The sequence below is a fragment of the Trachypithecus francoisi genome, unplaced genomic scaffold (genome assembly GCF_009764315.1).
Source record: "Trachypithecus francoisi isolate TF-2019V2 unplaced genomic scaffold, Tfra_2.0 Lachesis_group21, whole genome shotgun sequence".
NCBI classification, from domain to species: Eukaryota; Metazoa; Chordata; class Mammalia; order Primates; family Cercopithecidae; genus Trachypithecus; species Trachypithecus francoisi.
The window spans coordinates 9,156,529-9,166,420 of NW_022681467.1; the positions used below are offsets into that span (position 1 = coordinate 9,156,529).

At 39.6% G+C, this 9,892-nt stretch overlaps 1 non-coding gene across 1 annotated transcript; it reads right to left on the minus strand.

Moving 5' to 3' along the window:
• Positions 1-6,120: 6,120 nt before the first annotated feature.
• Positions 6,121-6,284, minus strand: LOC117069174. The gene has a single exon (XR_004431422.1). It is a non-coding gene; the product is annotated as a U1 spliceosomal RNA (small nuclear RNA).
• Between the last annotated feature and the right edge of the window lie 3,608 nt (positions 6,285-9,892).

Here is a 9,892-nt window from a genome sequence, read left to right on the forward strand (position 1 = left end):
CTAATTCTTTTATTACTTTATCCTGGGCAAAAAGATGATTATTTTATATAATGGCTTGTTCCAAGTATGAGAAAAAATTATTAAAATGAGTAGGATGGGAATAAATTAGCTTATACAACAAAGAATTTTTTTTTGCATGTGGAAGAAACCACAACTTAAAAATAAGGTTTTACTTTATTGTTATAACAACACTAACCAAATAAATAGGTCTTTAAAAATGTCTTATTTTTTATTTTCATGGATTCAGGGGGTACATGTGCAAGTTTGTTACTTGAATGAATGTGTTGCAGAGTGGTGGAATTTGGGCTGTTTTTTTTCTTTAAGCTATCTTCAATGCAATCATTTTTAACAGAAATAAACATGTAGTTTCTCATAAAATTATTAAATGTATAATCAATAAGAAAAATCTATCCATCTGGCAGCTTTGCAGCTTTGATATTAAATATCTTAAATTTAAAGTGTAAGATTTAATACTAATGGGAACATTGCAGTGGTTTTTGAAATCCTTTCCCTGCATTGGAATGAATGGTATGAAGATAGGAAAGGGAAACTGGAATAAATTGCCCACATTGAGGAGAATGGTAATCTAATGAGACCACCAAGCAGAGGCAGGAACGGTCTTTCCAGCTTCACAATCAAGTTATTAAAAAGCACAGTACAGACTTACAATCACATTTCCAACCATCATCACTTGGAAATGCAAGCACTTGAAAGTCACCTTGTGTTCTACCTCTTGTCTTTATATTTTGATTTTGGAAAAGTCCCTGGGTTTGGTGACAAGAATATTAAAGGATCTTGGGACACAGATTGTTGGCCTTATCAAAATGGTGATAGATGAACTGTATAACCTTTTGGTACTCAGGTTTTTCTCAAAAATAATACATGAGCTATCTGGTCCACAGGGTTATTTTGGGTTTTAAATATGCATGCATGAATATATATATATATTTATATAATACATATATCATATATATAATAAACATATCATATACATACATATATGTGTGTGTGTGTGGTGTGTGTGTGTGTATAAAGAACCTAGAGATGAGAAGATTTTATTAAAGTCCTTGGGACCTGAATTGAGTTGTCCCAAACCCTAATTAGGTTTGGCCTGGAGGAATCTTAATCCTCCCCAAGGCATCTGAAAGTTTCTGGAGATTACTCATTTTTACTTGCCTTTATTGCTGAGGTTTCTGTGTACTAATTGGCTAGTCTGGAAAGAATTGCATTAACTGAGATGTGGAACTCAAGACCCCCTCAAATTTCCAGTCCCAAACCTACATATCAAACCCATAAAGATACTCAGGAGTACTTTTGCTCTGGAGTTAGTAGGAGGCACTCTTTAGGGAAAGCAGGTAAGTTAGTTATAAAAAATAAAAAAGACTTTTCTAGTTACATTGGTTTTAATGATCTTCAATAAATTGACCACACAACAATGGAACTATGGAAATTTCCTTAAAGTGGTCCCAAAATAAATACTTATAATACACAGACCACACTCAAATAATGTGGTATAAATATTAAATGGCATAGTTTAGTGAAATTCTAGAGGGAAAAAACATGGAAGACTAGAGATAGAATTATTCCATCTCTGTGATGGTTTGTTCATATAGCAGAGGCGAACTAGAACAAACCTGTGATGTAGCCATCCTTAAATATTCACCAGATGTTTTAAAGCAAAGGTAGGTTCAGAGCACTTGGCACAGGCTATGGACTTAACATATATGTTGCTTTTAGCCAACAGATGTCCCTCCCCTACCAGTAGTTTGACTTATTAGATGCTTCTTTACTCATAAACAAAATAAAGCAAAATGCATCTGATAGATTTTATTTTGAAAATTGATCTGTCTTTAGGAATTCTTGGAATCTTTGCTAAGGGTGTATTTTGATGATTTTGGTCATAATTTTTGGATAGTGGCGCTATGGAGGATGCAAAACAAAAACTGTGACTGTCTTTTAACCTGCTTCAGACCAGATCATTAGTAGATTGAACCCATTAGTAGAAAAAAAGGCTATACTTTCACAACCAGGAAAAAATTCTAGGCTGAGCGAGGTGGCTCATGGCTGTAATCCCAGTACTTTGGAAGGCCAAGGAGGGCGGATCACTAGGTCAGGAGCTCAAGACCAGCCTGACCAACATGGTGAAACCCCATCTCTACTAAAAACACAAAAATTAGCCAGGCATGGTGGTGCGTGCCTATAATCCCAGCTACTCAGGAGGCTGAGGAAGTAGAATCATTTGAACCCGGGAGGTGGAGGTTGCAGTGAGCCAGGATTATGCCATTGCACTCCTGCCTGGGCGACAGAGCGAGACTCCATCTCAAAAAAAAAAAAAAAAATTCTACCCGTTCACCAGAGCCTAATACGTGAACAATAAAACACAGACCTTAAGGTGCAAAATTTTAGTTAGATAGGAGGAATAAGTTCAGGAAACCTATTGTACAATATGGTGACTATAATTAATCGTGTTGTATCCTTTTTTTAACTTTTATTTTAAGTTCAAGGGTACATGTGCAGGTTTGTTATATAGGCAAACTCATGTCATGGGGGTTCATTGTACAGATTATTTTATCACATAGATATAAAGCCTACTACCCGTTAGTTATGTTTCCTGATCCTCTCCCTCCTCTCACCCTCCACCCTCCAACAGGTCCCAGTGTGTGTTGTTCCCCTCTGTGTGTCATGTGTTCTCTTTAGCTCCCACTTGTAAGTGAGAACATGTGACATTTGGATTTCTGTTCCTGCATTAGTTTGCTAAGGATAATGGCCTCCAGCTCCCTCCAGCAGCTCCATCCATGTTCCTGCAAAAAACATAATCTTGTTTTGTTTGTTTGTTTGTCTTTGGCTGCATGTATTCCTTGGTGTATATATACCACATTGTCTTTGTCCTGTCTATCATTAATGGGCATTTAGGTTGATTTCATGTTTTTGCTGTTGTGAATAGTGCTACAATTAACATGCGCATGCATGTGTCTTTATGATAGAATGATTTATATTCCTTTGGGTATATACCCAGTAATGAGATTACTGGGTCCAATGGTAGTTCTGTTTTTAGGTCTTTGAGGAATTGCCACACTGTCTTCCATGATGGTTCAACTGATTTACACTCCCACCAACGTTGTATAAGTGTTCCTTTTTCTCCACAACCTCACCAGCATCTGTTACTTAAAAATTTTGTAAACATAACCATTCTGACTGGTGTGACATAATATCTCTTTGTGGTTTTGTCTTGCATTTATCTAACAATCAATGATGTTGGGCTTTTTTATATGCTCGTTGGCTATATGTATGTTTTCCTTTGAAAAGTATCTATTCATGTCCTTTGTGAAAATTGCTAAATGAGTAAATTGTAAGCACTCTCGACCCATGGAAAAATGGTAATTATGTGAGGTAATGCATCTGTTAAGTAGCTAGATTTAGTTATTCCACAATACACACATATTTCAAAAATGATTTAAAATATATACAATTTTAATTTGTCAATTAAAATTTCAATTTATCAATTAAAATAATAAATAAATAAACAATTGAAAAACAAAGACCTCAATTACCCAATAGTGTTAGGAACAATATATTAACAAAGATGACTTTAAGTGGCTAGATCAATAGGTATATAAGGTTCTGACCGAAAGACCAACTCATGGACTAGGTTTATGGTTTATGTGACTTTGAAGGAGGAATGCTCTTCAAGTGTTTAGCCTCACAGGCAAACTGACATGAATTCTGAGACTCACGATGTTATTAGCAAAGTGTGTAGCAGCTCCAAGCAAATTACTCATCTTACTATTATGCAACCCTGGAAGGATGAGGAAGTGGGGACGGTGATGTCACCTGCATTAGCTGAGAGCTATTGCTGATGGCTGGAGCCAGAGCAGCAATCTCGGACTCTAAGATAATCTCCAGAATGGAGTTAATACACAGCTTGCACATTACAGCTACACATCAAGTAAAAGCTAGTATTGATAATATAGTTGGGCAAATTGTGAATACCTTTAAGAGTTAAAATTTGCGTAACGCCTCTCTTTCATGCTAAGCACTTTGCTCTGTTGGATGCTTTTCTAAACAGTGTTGGAGGAGACAAGGAAAATGAGGGTGGGTGTGATAGTCAGACAAGTCAGAGTTTAAGACCTAAATTGATCCTTGTTAGCAATCTAGGTGTGACTTAGAGCAAGATTTTAAACTTATGGTGCCTCCACACAGTCTTTTGTGAACCCTTTTAGTATTGTGAGAATTAAATAGGATAAAACATACACAATGCCTTGTATAGAGTAAATCCCCTGTAAAATTATCATATTATTATAAGCATAGTCATATTACTGACTAGAAGACCAAGTATTTCAGCCCCACTTAGCATTATCACTCTCTCATTAGAAGCCTCATTTTGGACTGGGTTGCCACTGTGTTAGTCACTTTTATTTAAGTATATTTTTTGAATTGGCTAGATCCAGACAGGCCATGGAAAGTGAATCAGTTTCAATGCAGTCCAGAGGTTTTGGTTAGGTCAAGCATTAAAGCACCCAGTTATTTGGGACTTCTTTGCCACATCCTGGAATTTTACCTGAAAACCAGGATGATATATGGCCACAGAATGATCTAACTGCTGATCATTGAAATGAGCAAAGAAACGCCATGAGCAGCTTCCAAAACCCATCCTATGAGAAAGGAGGAAGGCACCCTTAGTTTATTTCTCCATTTTTTTCTCTTTCTTCCTTTTCGCTGGCTGGAATGCAGTTCTGTATGGTTTTTGTTCAGGAAACACTTGCCTCGCCTGTTACTAAGTTTGCCAGAATCCTTTTCTTTGTGTGTGTCTAGACTGCAGTTGGCCAAAGAGAACTTTGTGGTGGTTTGGAGAAGCAATGTGAGGACACAGCTTCAATTCCTGAAGGTCATAGTTGTCATTTGCAGAGAGTGACAGGTGCAGAGGTAGGTTCTGGTTTACCACTGCCTCTCCCCACCTCATGTCCAGCTCTCCCTATTAACTCCTAGCCCTGTTGACCAAGAGCAACCCCAGGCTGACCACTGGATTCTTGGCTGCAAACTCACAGAGGCACTATCTGTGAAGAGGCAAGAGCTTCCATAAACTTCTCCACCAGCCCTGCTAGGGGCTCACTCTGGTTGTTAGGCGTGCTTGGCTTCTAATTTCTCCTGGAACTTCTGACGTGTCCATTGGTGTCAGTGCTCCAGGAGGTTTGGCTGATGACTTTTCCCTGATTCTCCAACTCCCATTTTTGGACCCTTACTCTCTAGCACCGTCCACAATTGTGTAAAGTTGAATTCCTATAATAAATTTCTTATTCCACAGCACTCAGAGTAGTTATGCTTTCCTGATTCTGTACTTGTATTATGTTTGATTACTGTCAGACATCATTCTGAGACCATATCAGCCTAATCTCCTCCAGAATCACTTGAACTGAAATGGATTTTGATGTTAACCTCTTAGTTGTTATCCGAGTTCCTTATTAAAGCATCCAAGGAAAAATGTGGCCTGCATTTTTTTTTTTTTTTTTTTGAGACGGAGTCTCGCTCTGTCACCCAGGCTGGAGTGCAGTGGCCGGAACTCAGCTCACTGCAAGCTCCGCCTCCCGGGTTCACGCTATTCTCCTCCCTCAGCCTCCCGAGTAGCTGGGACTACAGGCGCCCGCCACCTCGCCTGGCTAGTTTTTTGTAATTTTTAGTAGAGACGGAGTTTCACCATGTTAGCCAGGATGGTCTCGATCTCCTGACCTCGTGATCCGCCCGTCTTGGCCTCCCAAAGTGCTGGGATTACAAGCTTGGGCCACTGCGCCCGGCTGGCCTGCATTTTTTAAATGAAACTGATGTCAGAAGACCTATCTATCATGGCACTCCATGTTACTGTTAGAAGGTTTACATGAGAAATGCCTTGTTATTTGTTGTCAGTTTAGACTTTATTTCTTTTGAAGCATTGGTGTGCTTCTTCCTTTTTGGGAAACCCTTTTATTTCCATTTTTGCCCTCACTTCCAGGAGGCTCAGAGTCATAAGTATCGCCTAATTATAGGAACTAGCTTACTTCTCAAAGTATTTGCTTATTCCTCTCTTTCGTGCATTTAATTAATTCTATTTTACTTATCTGAATTGCGCTTGTCTTCTTTTTTTAAAATTAGGGAAAAGTGCAAATGCAGTCTCCCGTGACAACAAATGATGCAGTCGAGTTTCCCATATTTGGGGAAATTGCAGAAGTTTGTACACCCAGAGCGCAATGGATAAGACTCACCCTGGGAAAACCGCCTTTGTGATGATGGTATTTGCCCTGACAGGTAAGTATCATGCTGTCTTTTATTGCAATTTGTGCCAAATTAGAAATGGTTGGGTCACAATAAGGGACTAGAGCCATCTGAGCTAGACATGCTACCTACATTTTCTATTTCTTTTAAATTTTATTTTACATATGAGCAAACTGAGGTTCAGTTATACTATGGGATGCTAAGTGGTCAGTGACATGACCTGCAGGTGGATGCATTTGACCTTTGACTTGTGCAGACTGTCTCCCTGGTTGAAAGAGTCAGGTATAAACACATAGACAGTGAAATAAGCATCTCTGTCCCTCTTAACCTGATTTGAGAATGTAGACCTCAACATGGGTCCCTTTCTTGTCTATCAAAGAAGTTTGTGACTGTAAGTGAGACATGAAGCAAATGTGTTATGAAGTGGAAGTTGGTGGTGAAGATAATGAAAATGAGGTGGTGATGGAGAAGGTGGTAATGCATCATTCTTGTGCAAAGGAAGATTGTGATGATTTTCAGTCACTGTCCTTTATGCTCTCATTGTGCATTATATTTTCAAGAGATCCAGCACATAAGAACTTATAATGTAAGTTGAAGATTTTATTACCGCATGAAATATATTCCCTAACTCCAATAATCGTGTAAAATAGCTAAAATGATCCACTGAGTACTCACTATATATCAGGCACTGCTTTAGTTCCTTACACATGTTAACTCCTTTAATACTCTAGACCAGGCGTGGTGGCTCACACCTGTAATCCCAGAACTTTGGGAGGCTGAGGCCAGCGGATCACGAGGTCAGGAGATCAAGACCATCCTAGCTAACACAGTGAAACCCCATCTCTGCTAAAAATACAAAAAATTAGCCAGGCATCGTGGTGGGCACCTGTAGTCCCAGCTACTCAGGAGGCTGAGGCAGGAGAATGGCTTGAACCCAGGAGGCGGAGCTTGCAGTGAGCCGAGATTGGGCCACTACACTCTGGCCTGGGCGACAGAGTGAGACTCCGTCTCAAAAACAAAAACAAAACAAAACAAACAAACAAAATACTTGAAATGAGGCTTTGAAATAGATACTTTTCTTATCCCCATTTTATATATGCTAAAACTAAGGCACAAAGAGATTAGGTTGTTTTCCTGACCAAGATCACCGAGCTACTAAGTTGTGAAGCCAGAATTCAAACCCATGGAGTCTACCATCCCCAACCCTCCCCTGAGCCGTGCTGTTAACCATGATATCGTGCCCTTATTAGTCCTATCTACACAACCAGGAGAAAGAGCATGCACTTCTTAAACACATTTGGATTCAAATCGGAATTCCATAACTTCCCATCTATATGCCCTTGAGATGGTTACTTAACCTCTTTAAACATCAGTTTTTCTGAGAGTTCTTTTAAGTACAAGTAATATGATTCTTTTGAATCAACCACTTACTTATTTGTTGAGTGGCTATGAGCTTAGAGTTCAGCTAGGTGCTATTAATTAAAACACCTATGGGCAGAGAATTATACCACCATTCAAAGGTTTTGCTCGCAGATACAAGCATAAAGATGCTAAGAAAAGACTTGCTTAATTGAATAAATTTTCCTACAGCTGGCCCTCAAACATTCCAGCTTTCCTTGAGAAGATAAGAAAGGCTGTTATTGGAGAAACGCATCTTTTTTGCTTTTCACATTCTCCCTGTGTCCCACTGTATCCTTCTTTAAATGGAATTTTCTTTGTTGTATTTATTTGGCAAAGACAACTCCTTTGAAAATCTGCCATCTATAGCTACCTTTGCAAATCACGAATGTACCACAGGACCCTCCCTGCAACCTAGACACTGAATATTCAGTGGCCTAGTGGGTTACTAATGCATGACAGGGCAGGAAAGTTGCCTTTTCATATCACTACTTTGGTACCACTGCGAGAAGAGCATTCTGGTGATACCGATGGACTGGACGAGGTCCCCAAATGTCAGTGCGATCTCAACCTCAGCTGGTGTCCAGGTTCTTAGGTGAGAAGGAATTGAAGATTAGTCTGAAAATAGTGAAAGTACTGAGATCTATAGCAAAGCAAAAAGTACACACTCAATAAAGGGGGACACGCACTTGAATATCAAGAGAGTGAGTCACGCTGTGGGATTTGGGGCTTGCATCTTTATGGCACTGGTAGGTGTGTGATTCAGTACGTTCATGAGCATATAATGAGCTCCTATTTGAAACCTAGGTCAAATTCAGTGCCATATTGCGTCCAGTTGGTCTTAGCCAGCTTGGCCCACACCCTGGTTTTTTAGGGTCTTATCAGTCCCTAGCTTCTGCAGCTGTTTCAAAGTTTCCTTCTGCTAGTCATGTGAAACTGCTTCCTGGAATTTTCTATTCTCCTGCATCCACCCTGTATTATTCCTGTCTCGTTGGCTGTGAGTTGGTTGCTTGTGTTAGCATGGAAGACTGATTCCTGGAAGACAGGAGAAGCTGTGCGTTGGCTCTGGGCAAGGGGAAGGCAACAGTTCCAACAGACAGATTGTGACTGTTCTTTTTTCTGTCGTCCTTGAGTTTGATAGTAATAAAGCATATGACATGCATCACCCACTCAGATCACAGTCTCAGGTTGCTAAACAATCTTTGGGATTTATAAAGGCAACACACACATCCAATGAAGAGAAGCCACAGAACAAAGAACACAATTCTTTCTGGTGACAGAATTCTGTCTCAATATGTGTAATCACCAAAGCTTGTCAGAGCAAGGGAGGGAAAGTGAAAAAGAAAGGCTTAAACAAATATGCAATCTGAGGCTTCTGGGTTCATGATCAGTGGGCACAAACTGAAGAGCAGAAAGTTTGCATTGAGGCAGAGCATCCTTCAGCATGGCTTAAATCAAGGCTGGTTGCTTTTCCTTTAAATAACGAATCATTTTTTCAATATTATGATTTTAATCCTCCTATTTTTCCAGTAGTGGAAACTCCTCTCCACTATGTGGGTGGAATCCTCATAATGGAATCTGAAAATCGAGGGAAGTCAACTTTAAGTCCCTTCTTCCCCTTAAAGCTTCTTCTCTCCCATCCACATCGCCCCTGCCTTTGCACGAGGTTTAGCATGGACCACGTGGTGGTCTGGGCTGGATTGACACTTCCATTGGATGCTGTAGGAGGAAAACAAGAGGACCTAGTAATGCCTTCAGAGGAGATCAAACCCAAAAGCTGGTGTTAATTGGAAGGTGGAAAAGCAAGTGCTTTAATCAAATGTGGGGTAGAATTTAAAGGGAGGCAGAGGAGAGAGTGTGGGTTGCCCGGCTTGGGGGATAGGCGAAAGCAAAACCAGTGATTTCTAAATTTTGTCATTGCTTGACAAATGATTGTAGAATTGGATTGAGATCCTAAACTTCACTTTTCTCATTAGAATACAAAAGCGACTAACTAGGGGGCATAAGGGACTTATGGTTTACTTTTCATAGTGACAGAGGGACCTTCTCTCTAGAACCATTTAGGTCTGCTGGACACCTTCCAGTTAGAATTGCTCTCTAATCTACAGGAAACTGATAGCATGCAAACCACTCTTATCTTGAGTTTTGGTTAAAGATTGGTAACAGAAGCTGCTTTGGAGATGAACATAGACTAACAACAAAGACCTATTAAGCATCTTTGTTATATTATTTTTCTCATTTAATCCTTACA